This window comes from Camelus dromedarius, chromosome 5 (assembly GCF_036321535.1).
Source record: "Camelus dromedarius isolate mCamDro1 chromosome 5, mCamDro1.pat, whole genome shotgun sequence".
NCBI classification, from domain to species: domain Eukaryota; kingdom Metazoa; phylum Chordata; class Mammalia; order Artiodactyla; family Camelidae; genus Camelus; species Camelus dromedarius.
Window position 1 is genome coordinate 25393759 of NC_087440.1, and position 10150 is coordinate 25403908.

General features: G+C 41.3%; 1 protein-coding gene across 5 annotated transcripts in view; it reads left to right on the forward strand.

Annotated features, from left to right (window-relative positions):
- Positions 1–10150, forward strand: part of MEIS2 (Meis homeobox 2) — a 195054-nt gene that overhangs the window by 179087 nt on the left and 5817 nt on the right. The gene's annotated exons all lie outside the window — the stretch shown is intronic.

Here is a 10150-nt window from a genome sequence, read left to right on the forward strand (position 1 = left end):
TATGTTATTGCCATCAGCCTCTAAATCCTCACACAGATTATTTTAGAATTAAAAGAGAAAGCAAACGGGACCGAATAGAAATAAAGGTTTTTACTGACAATTGACTTGGCCAGCCATTATTAGATAAGGGACTTTGTAAAATCTGGAGGCTGGATGAAGAGGAAGTAATTTTTGGAAGTAGTTAGGCAGTTTATTGTACTTGTTGTCACAGTCTGGAATATCCATGTAGTTTTGGAGTTTTGAAAAGATTAAAGGGGTTTGAACTTTAAGTCGCTTCCTTTTAACCATTCACTCTTTTTTCGTCCCATACCTTGAGTGGCCTGCCTAGCTTTTCAGACTGAAAGTCCCACTGACAACTTGAAAGTATCATCTAGAAAGTTGGGGTTGCCTCTCTTCACCACAACAAATAGGAATTCCTTTTTTACTTCCGATCTTCATCAGCTGTATACCAGACCAAACACAAACTCTTGGGTTCATCCTCTGAGTATCTTTTTTATTTGCGGCTCTTCTTTGCCCTCTAAGCACGATTCACCAGCTGTTCTCCAAGCCACATGTCCCACTTCTTTTATATTACTACCACCTTAATCTGAGCTTCCTGGATTTCCTCCTTCTGCTTGGATTATAATAGCGTTCCACCTTCAGCTGCTAGCTTCTCACCAACTCGTACGTAGCTCTTAGGATAGATCTTCCTCAAGCGCCATATTTTATCATTCCACTCTTTAGGAATTTCAGGGGTTCAAATTTTCACTCAAGAACTTCCAGCTGGGTAGGGGAAAGGGGGAGGTGTTGGTCAAAGGATACACATTTCCAGTGAGACAGTTAACAAGTTCTAGGAATCTCTTGCACAGCATGGTGAGGAAAGTTAACAGTACTGTATTATGTACTTAAAAGTTGCTAGGAGAATAGATCTTAAAGGTTCTCATCACAAAAAAGAAATGGTAATTATGTGATGTGATAGAGGTGTTAGCTAGTGCCATAGTGGTGATCAGTTTGTAATACATAAATGTGTCAAATCAACACCTTGTATACCTTAAACTTACACAATGTTATCTATCAATTATATCTCAATAAACTTGGAAAAACAGAAGCCCCTCCACCAACTTGTCTGTTAACTGTAGCCATGTCTTCCAGACAAAACCAAGAGCCTGGCTGAATTCAGTCCCCGCATCCTCCCTTGCACAAAACGGGCGCTGGTCAGCCTTGGTATCTTTGCACAAGCCACTGCGTTGCTTCCTTGTTCCCAGTCGTCTGTACTCTTTTAATCTGGTTCAACTTCCCTCCTCCAAGAACTTGGTGATTAACCTCCATTTGACATCTCTAACTGACTTATTTCCTGAGTGTGGGCTGTGTTGATTTGTAATTATTATGTATTCTCCAGTTGTGATTTTTCAGTTCGTTTCTGTGGCTGTGAAGAGAAACAATCTTTAAAGGCCTGAATTGCATATTTGAGATTTTAAATATATGTATGGACAACAAGAGAGTCATATAATTATATATTTAGACATCATCTATAATTTCTTATTAGATATGACCTGTCATATTCTGTCATTAAGCTTGTCTTTTGTTAGGTGTAGAATGTGGACGATTTCTCAGCGTGTGACATGTCCAGGTTACTGCGGACCTTAAAAAGTTTTCATTCTAAATTTTTTTGGACTGAAAAAGGGTGTGAAGAGGCCTTAACATAATCCCTGCTCGTCTGTACCTTGCCTGCCCTCCCAGCCCCTAACCGTCCCCTCCAGGGCCCCATTTCTCACTCAGATACTCTTACACCCAGAGACAGCATCCGCTAGGAGCGTTCTCGGAACACCAGGGAGGCGGGTGCAGCGTGGTCGCTGACCGGCCCCAGGGGAGCAGAGGACAAAGCCAGAAGTGAGCTTGAGTTCTCTGTTTGCCCTGGAAAGTGAGAAAGGGGAGAAGGGAACAAACACCAGAGCACAGCCTCGTGACGGAAAAGCAAGGCTTTTTAGCTGTCGTTCTTTCTCCTGTGTTTTCAGCATCCCTGCCACCCACAAAATTCCTGTCCTTGGCCTGTGTGGTCATATGTCCCAGTATCTTAGAGTTGCTAACTCTCTCTCACCCTTCCTTCCAGCAGGAGCACAGAAAACTTAGCTAGCTGTTAATCTCTGGCAAAGTTTATTGCCTGGGGGGTGTGTGTGTGTGTGTGTATACACACGCATCCACACACGCACATACACATACATGCATGTGGCTAATGACTTCTCACAGTTTATCTCAAGGCCATGTTGTTTCATGTTCTACTTGGTTGACAGGGCATCTCTGCCATGACAGATGTATCCACTGAGAACAGGATCATGCATTTGAAACCAGTTTAATTCCTAGCAAGGCAATGCATATGGCTTATGGAGATTTCATTGTTGATTTTTCGTCCTTATATATTACTCAGCGAAGCCTGTGTCAGTATAAATCAGTGGTAACGAAATCACCGTGATGGCATCTTTGATACTGCGTTTGCAGAAACCTTTCTGGATGCTGTTTAATTCGGGGCTTAATGGTGGATATTATAGACTGTGAATAAACATTTTTGATGGATCTATTTGCTCACAGATTTAAAAATTCGAACCCCCTTTTCTCTTGGACTTAAAAAGTATCGTGCCCTTGAAGAGGAAACAGTTCAAATGTGGTCATCATAGGTTGGTGGCACCAAAAGTAGAAACTCACTTAGGGTAAAATTTGCTGTCGGGAAAAATGGAGCATTCTTTCTGAGCTCGGGAACGTGCGGTTCATGCGAGCTTGCTTGTAGATGGTTGCTACAATAAGGCTCCTTTCATACAGGTGTGTTTATGCCCCAGGCTTGCTGGCCACAGTCCATTCCATTTACAGAAGCTGAATTAAACAATAACTACCGCACTGCAAAAAATGGCGGCGGGGGGGGGAAGTGGTGGGGGAAAGGTGAGCGTCAAAGGAGATGCCTGAGAGCTTTGTTCGGGCCAAGAAAAGCCCTGTTGCAGTTGTCAGAGCTTGTTGATGTTGCTGGGGACGGCACTTTTTTTTTTCCTCCTGGATTTTGTGGTTCTGCCTTAGGAAAGAAAGTAAAATAGAACGGAAGAACAAAGTCCTACTCTATAAATCAGCAGCTGCTCCTTGCCAGATCAAAGGAGTGACATTTTTGCTCCTGGACTACTTGTCCACTTGAGGGCTTGACAGGCAGCTAACAGCTGGCCTGCTAGACTGTATGCGAGACTCGGCCTACATCTTCTTCCGAGCAGATGACAAGCTAATCAGAGAGATACCCATAGCACGGGGCATGCGAGTGCACCTTGATCTCCTTGAACGTGGCTAAGACGTAATTGCTAAACAGCTTGGTGCATTTTTGGCAAGTTAATGCTGAGGTGGTTTCCACTGAGAAGTAGGATAGAGAATTAATACTCCAATCAAAGGTGATCGTGAAAGCTAAAGAGACACTAGATTTGTCGGGATCTCCTCCTGAATTAGTAAATGGCTAGGAACATGATAAGAATTGGCTAAAATGTGTGTAACTGATTGTCAAGTGACTGGTTGATTTTTCAGAGCTTAGGCCGTGAGTGTTCAGGTAGATGAACAGGTACTTGATAATTGGTAATTTTGAAAATGATTACTCCTGCTTTGTATGCTGATAGAGCTGAATAAAGTTGTAGATGTATCTTCCGTGTCTGCAAAGAATTGTTTTCAGAAACACTATTAGGGGTATAGGTATACAGATCTGGAGTTTTCAGTCAGTAGTAAAACTTCCAAAGTAATTCAGTTTCTAGTTGCTTGCCATCTTCAGTAAATCATGTACAGGATGAGGTAATATACTACAACTTACATCTATTGACTTAGCATTTTATCTTGAAGAGGATAGATCCTAGATATGAACAGCTAAGGAAGTTTGCGTGTTTTCTCCTCCCTTGCTTTCAAGTAGCTTTGAAAGATCTCTTTTATAGTGCATGATAAATAGCCATATATGAATAATCTGATAGCATTCTGGAAGAGTAACTGTGCTTCAAAATCATAACCTGCTGGGATGTTTTGTTACGTGCCATCGAGTGTGATTATACTTATGGAATAGTGTTTATTGCTGCTCAGTATTATAAAGAAAATAAAAGGTAATTCCCTATCTAGAAGAATTTCTCAACTACTTTTATTAAAAAGTCTCTACTGTTGGCCATATAAGCCTTAATCAAATAAGATGCCAAATCCTCCAGGTCACTTAAAAAAATTTTTTAATTATAAAAAGAATCATAATTCATATTAAAAACTCAAACAGTGCAAAGTTACATAAAATAAAAAATAAAAATCTACCCTTTTCTTCCTATCCATTCCTGAGAGAGAACAGTTTCCACAAAAGCTCTTCATTGGCCCAACTTTTCCTTTAGGAGGTGCTGACGGAGGAAAATGAATTAAATTATTATACATTGTTTGTTGCCCAAGGCAAGTGATTAAAGGAGTGTTTAGATCTGAGATAAGTAAAGAGAACAGTATGTGCGTTTTCACGGCTAAGGTTCTTGATTACAACTAGATCTTTTTGCAAGTTTCTATTCATAGGCAGAGTACTGGATCTTCTATTTAGTATGTGATCAAGAGCAGGACCTCTCAGACTTAAATGTGCATAGGTCACCTGGAAATCTGTTAAAATACTGATTCAGATTCAGTAGTGCCAGGGTGGGGATAGCTGTATTTCTGCAGTTCTAACAAGGCTGAGGTGGGGTTGATGTGGCTTGTTCATGGAACAAGAGTTGTGAGGATCTAGAGAACGATTAAGAGAGTGATTGTAAAACAGCTCGCCCCACTACCACCCGCCCCCCAGCAGATTCCCACTCCAATGTCCAAAATCCCCATCATGGCATTCTACGCTTGGACTAGCTGAAATCTCTGGAAAGACCCCACTACATGGACACATGCCACCTGCAGGGATACAACAGGTTACTGTCTTATCAACTCAGCGTGGATTTGTTGAATAGTCACCCATCTAGTGGTAATTATTACCCGTAAGAGAGCAGAGCTCTTTAGGAGGGGACACTAGATAGATGCATTTTGAGTGTAAGCTGACATTTAACGAGCCCTTACTAAGTGCCAGGTACCAAGGCACAGGGATTTTACATGCAATATCTCCCTTAATCCTCAAAACAGTCTGGGCCCAGATTTACAGATAAGAATCAAACTGAGGCTTGGAAGTTAACATGGACTTGCCTAAGGTGACACGGCTAAGAAAGGGATCATTTTGCCCGGAGCCTTTCATGTCAGCAGAAACATTTCACTGCTCAAGGTGTATGCATAAAGCTACAAAAGGTGTGTGATTCCAGATGAATATCATGTTTTCACATTGTAAATGTGTTAAGTATCACTTCATGGTGTTTCTAGAGCTGTAGACCAATGTAGCATCTATCAAATTATAAATTAAGCTGTATCACAGGGAAATTAATTATGAATCATGAATGTGTCCCTGAGTAGCCCATGAATCTCATTCTTTTACCTTACTTTGCTCACAGCTGTTGGCAAGAAAACACCCACGGGCTGGCGACCCATGGAAATCTTGTGTTTAAGACGTGACTCAGTCATTCGTATGTCCGAGTACACATTCAAAGGCACTAAACCTGCTTAACTCACTGATTCAAACTTTTAAATGCATCTCACTGAGAAAACCCCATGCTTAGCCATATCCACAGCACAGAAAGAGACTTGCTTTCTTTGTGAACTAAGGAAAAATGAAGAAACTTGATAACTGACTTGCTACGGTTGAAGCTTCATCGTAGCAGACACCAACTAGTAGCAAGCTTTGTGGATAAGCACCTTATCTGATGAGTCCTCTGGCTAGGGCAAGTGGAGGAACAGAGGTTTTCCATTTTTTAACAGATCCCCAGTCACCAAGCTGCCTACAACACCTCTTCCAAACTGATCTGATTCCTCTTCAGCAATTCAGCCCCCTTCCTTGACCAGCCCATGCAGAAGTTTCAGTTCCAGGGATTCCTGAGTCTTCCTCAGAGAGTTCATGGCTAGCATCTTTCCAGGTGGCGCCACAGAAGCCTGCACTGTCTAACAAAAGGAGCACTGCCGAAAGGAGTGGGTTACCAGGCGTGGCATAAAGTTAGCGAACCAGAAAGAGGGATTTATCAGCCATTTTAAAAGAAGGGGGAAAAGAAAGGAAAAGGAGTCAGCCAACAATCAGGAATGACACCTAAGCCTACTTGTGTCACTCTGAAATATGCTTTGGAGTGAAAACCCTTTAAAAGAAAATCACGATGGTCAGAATTCAGTTGCAGAAAAGTTTGGCTCTTTTGTGGAGGCGGGGGCTTGTTAAGGTGGGGATGTGGGAGGGGTCTCCAGAAGACACCTTGCCAACAAGACAACAAGATGAGATTTCATGATATTTTGCTACCTCAGGTTTATTCTTTTTAACATATACTTTGTTCACGCAAAGTTGACTCAGAAAGGCCCCATGATTCTTGGAAAGTAATAGAGTTTATTTCTATAATTAAGTTACTTTTAAGCCAACCATCTAAGTATATCATTTTTAAGGATCACACATACTAATGTATTTTCTATTTTAGTAAACTTTAGTGAGAAATAATCTTAGGAGATACTCTCTAGAGCTTTTGTGTGAGCCTGGATACTAACTTTGTGTTCAATACAAATCAATGGAACTAGTACACTTGAGGGTACCCATTCCCTAAGGAGTCACTAATGGAATTATCTCTAGCCCTTAAAAAAGTCACAATGAGGCTAATAAAAAAAAAAATTTCAGTGAAATCTGGATAAGGCATTAGGCTTACTGGCACATTTTATTTATGGCATTTATCTTATGTGGCACATTTTACATGTAAGTCATACAAACCTCAGGATGTCTTGAAGAGCTGTTTAATGTCTAAGAAGACTTTGTGATTTCAGGTTAAATAGTCTGTACCAATAGAAAAGTATATCCTCAACTTCAAAATCTTTCTCGGATGACATTACAACTTAGAGAATTTTTTTAATATCAGATACAGATGAAAAACCTAACAGTCTTTGGATTGGAAATAACTTGTGGGGGTTTTCATTAAAGTTGGGTGCAGCTTGCTGCATTTTGGTTAGTTGGATGTCTTCAGCAATTTTTCAAATGTTTTGGGTTTGGCAAAGTCCAAAATGTTTTTGCCAACACCCTCTTTTCCCCTTATTTTTTAAACCCGTGTGAAATTCAAGGATAACTTAATCCATATGTGTCTGATTCATTTACACTTAACTCATCAAAATGTTATTTTGTAAGACCCATTTAATATCCAAGAAACCTTTTGAGACTTTTTAAGACGTCTTTTGTCTTTGAACCAGTGAGTTGCATTTTTCCATATGAGTGGCGCTTGGACCTTGGAAGATTGAAGATCAGTCAATTTTCAACTTAGACTATTCAAATTTTAAGTAGAATCAAAACTTGATATTCTGTTTACTGCTTGAACACTGAATAACTTCATTTTAAAATATAGATCAGAGTAAGTGGAAAAAAATTTCATGTCATATAATTTGGGGGAAAGACCATATTTGGAAATTTCACATTACTTAATATTAAAGAAAGAAAAATTATTCTTCGTTTTATGTTTTTCAATCTATAATTAAATGGCTTTATTTTATGTACATGGGTGTGTTTTCTAGGAGTGGCCTGGGATCATCAGTACAGGGGGGTAATTTCATTTTTTACTGTTAAAGTGTTGTTACAGTCAACTCATTAATTGTTCATTTTAATCATAACATATATGGTGTTGATAAGATATCCCAAGATCAGGGGAGTTGACAGTTGGCAGGAGTTGTGTTAAGAGATTTCTGGAAAATGGGGGCCCATATGTTTTAAAAATTCTGCTTGATTTGAAAGAATGTGGTAGAATCAGGAATCTGGCAAGATATAGCACTGTGGATCACAAACATTGTTTGAGAACAACAATTCAGAGAGGCCAAATGGAGCCCTAGCGAAAAAAGCAAAATCTCTCTGACCCTTTGTAAAAGGATCTAGTGAAAACCTTCGGAGGCTTCGCTGCATATTTGTTTAGTAGAACTGGGCACAGAAAGGCCATCGCCATAACTGCTAGTGAACATCCAGTCCATGCCATGGTAACTAGTTGAAAATGTAGTCCTGGAGTGGCATTTCCAAGTTCAGCGCGTCTATAGAGACCTGTGAGCACACAGAATGCTTTTCTAATGTTCTGCATTGTTGTGGATCCCCCATTGAACAACCTTTTGAGCGGACCCCGTTTTTACTAATGTAAACATTCTGATGAGTATCCAAAGAAATGACCTTTGAGTGAACCTCTAACCTTCCCCGTAATTATTTGTTTGAAGACAGTGTGGAGTTCTCCTGCTGAGAACTGAGGACCATGATGCCTTGCAGCTCCGTGAGGAAGGGAGTGTTTGGGGGAACCGGAGAGAGAGACATAAATAAGGGAACAACCTCCAGATGTAAATAATAAGAGAGTAAAAGGGTGAAATTAAAAAGGGAAAAGATAGCAATTCATTTTACCTAAAGAGTTGGCCTATCGGAAAAAAACAAAACCGAGATTAGTAGCACATAAAAAGAGGTAACGCTTCTGCCATGTGTATCCTCCATTAGAAACTTCAAGAAGCAGAGGAAAGGTTTCTCCTGAGCATCTCAGTTGGTCTTAACCTGAGCCGATGGAAAGAGTTCTGGGGGATGGAAACCTCAGGTCAGGCCTCCTTGGTCCCAGGAAAAGCAGCAGGGGAAAGAGTAGGTGATCAAGTTCCTTCTCGGATTTGAGGGACACTTCTGGAAGGCTTGGTGACCTAAGCAACATTCAGGGCGCTGGGTGGGAATAAATACTCAGTTTCCACTCTCCTTTTGTTTTCACCTCTCATAACCTGTCACTTTCTTCCCCAGATTTGACGGGGTGTGACATTTTTGACAACGGAGCTATACTTTCTTAAGTAATAAAGAAGTTCATTGTTTGCCAGATAAAACCCATGTGCAAAAGACTCCTTTGGTTTTCTAGCAGCTGTTATTCTCCAGTCTAATTGTATTCCCATGAGAGCCCTCGCAGGAGGCATAAAGGAGTGCGGGCTGCTGTCCTCCGCAGAAGGGCCTTCAACTCCGTAGGAACGCAGAGCTGCCAACACGCACTAGAATTTTCCTGGCCGGTTTCGAAGAATGAGTTTTCAGTTCCTGCCTGTGACCCCATGCCAACTCATTAATCATTAAGTCCCCCTGCACTTAAGATCTGAAACTGGAAGTACTGGGAAATGTTATAAATGGGTATATTTTTAAGGAACAGCTAGCTATATGCTAGGCACCTCCCTCCCTCTGTGTCTGCCCCTGGCCCCGCAGAATGCACAGCCAGTGAATCCTGTGCCTCAGCTCAAGTGTGTGCAGAAGGCACGTCATTAAATGTGCAGGGACAGGGGTAACTCGCAAATAGTAGAAAATTGTTTTGTTTTTATTAAATTTGGAGAAATAAAGGAGATTTCTTATCATCTTACTCTGTTTGTACATGAATATTTGATGGGCATTATTAAACATTAAAGTAACATGAAGTAGGCACTTATTTTTGGATTTCCAACAAAATTAGATCCAGGCTTCTAGACGAAATAACTGCTTCTCCTTTACATTCCTGTGATTCAGCCACCACCTGATTTGAAAACGTTTCTTGGGCTCTAATATCAACCATGTGTACCTGAGGCTCCGTCTTTCTAGTGGGTTGAAAGGTGGCTGGGTTTATGGCTGGCAGTTACCTTATCCCTGCCCTGGGTGTCCCAGCTTAGACTGGAAAGGCCGCCCCCAGCTGGCACTGACCTCTAAATGACCCCTAACTTTACAGGCTTAAACTGCAGGAGTTGCCGAAGAGCAGAGGTCTTTCTGGCCAGCACCATTACTGCTGTGCTGGTGATAAAACTTCAGACAGCCTAATTGATGGCTCTGCTGACCTAACAATACCTTGTGGAAGCAGAGGTCCAGAGTCTGGGCTCCATTTATGACCAGCTGCGAGGGGAAGCCGCGTCTCCCTCCGATGGGGAGTTTAGAGAAAGGGGGAGAATCTTCCAGCCTGTGAACTTTAACCAGGTTCTGACTTGTTCGAGAGGGCAGAAGCCACAGTTGCAGATTCACAGACGTTTTCTCAGGGAAAAACTTTTTCCCCTCCCTGAGCCTTTTAAGCAAGTCAGCCTCAAGTTGGTTACGAGATGACAGAGGAGATGATCTGGT